The sequence below is a fragment of the Saccostrea echinata genome, unplaced genomic scaffold, assembly GCF_033153115.1.
Source record: "Saccostrea echinata isolate AGI-Se365-2 ecotype Australia unplaced genomic scaffold, CSIRO_AGI_Sech_v1 ptg000015l, whole genome shotgun sequence".
NCBI lineage: Eukaryota > Metazoa > Mollusca > Bivalvia > Ostreida > Ostreidae > Saccostrea > Saccostrea echinata.
This window is the reverse complement of record NW_026889764.1, coordinates 7,307,500-7,313,499: the sequence shown is the minus strand read 5'-3', so window position 1 is coordinate 7,313,499 and position 6,000 is coordinate 7,307,500.

Genomic DNA, 6,000 nt, shown 5'->3' with positions numbered 1-6,000 from the left:
TCCAGACTTGCTTTTGATACTGGTTCTGACCTACATTTTCCAGATGGATAAACTGGTTAATGTTTAACGTTTAAGGTCAATTCCAATAATCCATAATACATAGAATTACTATGGCTTCTTCCCAGGTTACCCAAATTTGAAGGAGAGTTCATTTAGGGGCAAATACCTAAGTGTGGGTAATTATTTACTGTCTTATGACAGCATCTTGCTAAAATTTGTTTTAAATTGTTCCTGCAGAATATTAGTTGATTTTATCTTTTTCTTACCCACTCCATTTCTTTATATATTCCTTCCATTTTCACTAAATCGAAGGTGATTAAAAAAGTGGAAAGGCCACATGAACAATTTGTCATGGTTCCCGTTGACAAGGCTTGTTACAATATCGCCTTTGTTTGTAATGCATAATATTACAACTGTATTTTAGAAGATCTTGGTATTAAGGACATACGCAGCGTACATGTACATAACTCTACAGTGCACCTTTCCTACTGATACTTTTCCAAGATATTCTAATTTAAAAGCAGAGTACCAAAAAAAAAAAAAGTCAGCATACATTACCAGGAGTTTTGAAGAGATATCAAATGATGAAAATCCTTGTACTTCTTTAAGAAAAATTAACAAAAATGTATAGTGTAGTTTTAGCCTATTGACGGCAAGAGTCTAATAGTGTGCATAATTTGGAGGAATTGTAATTTTTGTGAGCATTGGAAGTACATTTTTAACAAGATTCCAATGGTGTGAAAAATGCGAAGTGATTAATTCCGTGTGGATTGGACATAAATTCTAATGGTGTGACAAATTCGGAGAATTTTTGTGTGTGTGTGTGCATTGGAAATTTTGCATTTTTAAACTCTTTTATTTCTTCTGTTCATTGCTTAATTATGTTTGTATGCACAGTTGGATATTTAAATATCCAACCGATAAGCATTTGGATATTTGAATATCCAACTGATGGCCAGTTGGATCTTTAAATATCCAACTAGTGCTGGTTGAATCGGTAAAATAAACGTAGACTAATAACAATGGATGGCGTCATTGAAGTTTTTTAAACAGGGAATAAGAAATTAAAGTTCAGACCTACGTTGCTTACGTCCTTAATTCTACATCTGGAAATCAAACTTATGCTTCCAGTTCACTTTCTAATAATGAAATTCCTCAAAATCATGTTTCAGTCTTTATAATCAATTTAATACTTTTGACAAGCAAGTCAGTGAAGGTGATTTCAATTTATCCTATCTTAACTGGATTCCCAAACTTCATAGACATTCTTACAAAAAATAAATTGCAGATAACTGCAAATGCTCCGAGCCCCTAAATGTATCTTTACTCCACGCAAGAATATTGACTTCAGGGAGAAACTTCAGACGTTCTGAGCAATGATATATTTTAAAGGTATGATGAATCAAACATGAATTCTAAAACACTGCATAGAAATTTTAGAAAATTTGAAATAATTTTTTTTTTCGAAGTCATCAACATCAAAACATATAATTTTTCATTTCCTTATGCAACCCTTCTTAACAATAAATTAGAGATAAGGGTTCTTGAAATCATCAAAAATTGCTTCTTCAATAAAATGGAACTCGGAAATGTTAATACCTTATATTTGACTAACTACAAAATTGCTTTTTAAAAACTATTCTGATGCTATAGAGAAATACCCTGAAGTTGATACATGTTTCTATCAAAAGAAAATTAAGATTACTTTAATATGTTTTTTCCATTCTCTTGAGTTATATTAAAATAAGATATTTCAATCTTATTTTAAAATTGTACATACATGTACTTCTGATTTCATCCGTTTGCTTCTTAGTTCTCTGTTTCCAGCCATCTAAAACAAGTTAAATGTATTAAAGAGATATCAGTTCTTCAAAGACAATGTATCCATTGGAGTAGCAATATGTTGGAACTCCGATAGGTTCTAAATTGTTTCTAATAAAAGTAATTGTGATTAGCTGACCTGTTTTTATATTCCTGTGAAGCAGAATGTATTCAAAACCTTCAACAAGAAAATAGAAAAAATCTTGTTTCGTCCTTCAACTCAAAATTTAGACATGTCGAAGACTTGTTTTATTTTCATGCCTATTTTGACTCGATATATTCCAGTGAACTCAAGATAATTGTGAATTAAAAAATGATAAACAAAATTTTACCGTTTCCATAGTTATTTTTTCTTATTTATTTAGTTACATTCAACTGCCTCCTACATATGATGTTTGTTTATTTGTTTGTTTGTTTGTTTGTTTGTTTTTTTTTTTTTTTTTTTTTTTTTGTTTAACGTTCCTAAATGTCTTCCAAATTATTCGATATTCAATACGCTCTGAGTACGATCAATATTTTAAACCAAGGCAAGCCACTGATAAATATATTGATGTTACAGGGATTTCAAAAACTCGTTTAAAATCAGCATTACGAAAATTTTATAGTCATTAAAATGACCTTGTTGCAAAAACAATCTATAATTAGGTCGTATTTTGACTGATTTTGACAGTTTCATACCAATTGTTGGGCCTTAACTTAATTTGACCTAAGATTACTCCGCCTATACTACCAATACCTAGGAATCACGATGGATGTGACCGATCGACAGGGGATGCTTGCTCTTCATATTCACCTAATCCCACCTCGAGAGTTTCCAGGGATCCGAGTTTTATGCCTTGTTTATAACTTTGTTCTACAGGTCTAGAAGTCAAAGACAAAATGATTAATTTTATTATTCTGTTAAAATTAAAAATGCTAAAATTCGGTTTCGGTCTTTTCAATACTTATCTTAACTGGATGTTATGGCTTTGCACTAATGCACTTATCAGACGAACCATACGTGGTTTTGCATTGTAAGGTTGAAATATGGCTGTAGGATGCTGCATTACAGCAAAAAAAAAAAAAAGATATTAGGAGCAAAAAAAAAAAAAAGATATTAGGAGCTAAGAAAAATAAAACATGCTGAATCAAAGTTTCCAATACTATGGAAGTTAATGATCCTTTACATAAGCAAATGTATGTGAATTTCAAAGCAATCAACTCTAGGTTTATCTAATTATTACATTAAGACTCTAGGGTTACTTTGTAGAATTGTGTAGTGATAACAAAGAAATATGGCAAAGAATCGGTCTACAATCAAAATGTTATTTACTAAAGAATTTAACAATCAAAGAGAGTTCGAGATCATTTAAAATCAATATTTGGTATGCCCCTAAACAGACACCAATGATACCATAAAATGTCATCCCATGGACGCCAAAAATAGTACAGAAATTCTATTTCCCTCTAAATGTACATCTATGATTAGCTGTTGTAGAGTCTGTGGTTGCAGTTGTCTTTGGCAGATATGCTTATCCAATTTATCCCATGTTTGGTGATCTAAATGGGCAAGACAGAACTGGATGTTGTGGCTTTGCACTAATGCACTTAACAGACGAACCGTACGTGGTTTCGCAGCTCTGTTAAGGCTGCATAAAGTGGGCGGGGCCTAATTTATACGGGAAATGTCTACTGTGACATCACACAAATATAGCAATTCCTCAAAACAACAGAAAATGAAATAATTTGCGGTTTGAAACTGCATAAGAGTGATGAACAACATCAAAACTTTCAACTGCATTCATTTTTGTCGCTAGTTAAATCCCACACAGCAAGATATAAACAAGTCACTGATCTCAATGCACTTGTCGACATGACGTCATCATGGTAAAATCTGACGCATTTTATGTGCAGTGAGAGGCGGATCAAGTTATTTTTCCACAGTGAAAAACGCATTTTATTATTAAACAGAATATTATTTGCAAATCTTAGGTAGACCATTATTGCAAATCTGAAACCTTTGTTTTGTGCCATTATTCAAAAACTATCGAGAGAATGTATTGAATTAATTCTACCATGTTTTTATGTACAGGGTGTGCATGTTTCACTCCAAGGTGCCTTATTAAATCGCCTTTTCGCAAGAGCATACACTTAATAGATCTTGACCATTTTTTGAGTATGCATAACGGAAACATTCCTTACCTTGAAAAGTGCTGCTGCTTTCCTGAAATCGAGAGCATTACTAAAGAAATAAATAAAATACACGGCAAAGGTCACACATATTTCGACTATAGCCAAATAACTTGAAATTTAAACTAATAAAATGCGAATTCTATTTAAAGCAGCAGCACTTTTCATAAACTACAAGTTATGTAGATACAATTTATTACTGAAATTTTTAATTCTAACTAGGGTATGCCCTTGCGATATTGAAATTTGTTGATGACCTACATACAGTACACATTACTTGCATTTATCACGTGACTGTCAAATAACGTGACCAAACCAAATTCCGTACGGAGCGAAGTATACAATGTTATTTCAATTAAAATTAAAGTCATGTGATAATATAGTAGCTTTACAAAAATTAATTCAGTTTAAAATAGTATGTATTTATGCACGTATATATTCCGTTGATTTATTCGTAGTACGCCTTAACAGTCCTGCGTTTGCATTGTAAGGTTGAAATATGGCTGTAGGATGCTGCATTACTTAAAAAAGTATGCAGGTAAGACATCATCAAGGCACCCTTGTTTTGTCGGAGTCCTTTGAATATGAACCAAATCAGTCTTGCTTGTTTGCATTACCGCTGTCCCATAACACTCGAACCGCCACATTTATCAACCTCCCGAAGGCAGAATGTTCATTACGTAACGTACGAAGCCTTTGCACTTTGCTTCTACTGTTAGGCTTTGCAATATGAACTCTTGACTCGGAGCTGAACCGGATTTCTTGCCAGCGTTGCTGTGGCCATATTCTGTTGGTCTGAGACCTTTTAAAGTCACTATTGGTGATGTTGTGGATCAGAAAAATGACATGGATATGTCCTCGTGCTCTAATTTCAGCATCCCATTGTTGATTATACAAACGTACATTCCAGGGAAAGCTCATGCTGTAGACGACGTCATGGTAAAACTTTGATGAGGAAGATGCAAACCATTGAAGTAAATCTGTGCTATATCAAGCACGGTCTGCCATTTTTTTGGTGATCATTTTTTGTACAGAGTTGCTGGTATCTATAGGTCAGATATATGATGCTATGTTCAACATTTAAACTTATTGTAACAGTATATTGTGTTATATATACTTCCAGTCGCCGAATATTTTTATTGCAATGTGCATCATTCAGATGCGGCATGTCTTGAATAACTTTAATGTTCAAAGATAACAAAATCAAAAGCAAAGAACCCAACCTTTTGATAGACTTGTTATGCGTAAGTGTGGATCAGAAACCAAAGGAAGATAAGTACTTTTCTGTCAAGTTAGAGTGACCCACCAATTGACATAAAATAGAATTAATTGTCATCTACACTGTAGGACATAATTCTAAATTATTTCAGTTATTCTTAGCATTATATTAGAACCCGATAGAGTGACTTAATTTGCATATATTTCCCTCACTCGAGAGTAAGCAAATGGATTTTTTTTTCTGTATTATTACTTCGTTGTCTATGGAAATTTTCCTGGGTTTAAAAAAAAGGACACACCGCACAAGAAAATTATTCCCTGTAATCGAAGATTAGGAGGCATAGAGTATTTGTCCTGTTCGTCCGTCTGTCCGTCTGTTTGTCCACAAAAACTTTAACCTTGTCCATGACTTTTGATTGGTTGAAGCTACGCCTTTCATATTTCACACGCGTATTCCTTGTGACAAGACCTTTCTTTGGGCATCATCATATTTAACCTTTTGACCTTGACCTTAGAGTTTGACCCACTTTTACTAAACTTTAACCTTGGCCATAACTTTTGAACAATTGGTGCTAGGGCTTTCATACTTCATATATGTATTCTTTGTGAAAGAATTTTCCTTGGGTATTAACATATATTACCTTTTGAACTTGGAGTTTAAAAAAATCTCTAAAAACACTTTTAAAAACTTTATAACCTTGATCATAACTCTTGAACGGTTAGTACTAGGGCTTTCATATTTCTCAGTTGTACTCCATGTGACAAGATCTTTCTTTGTGCAATTCTAACCAT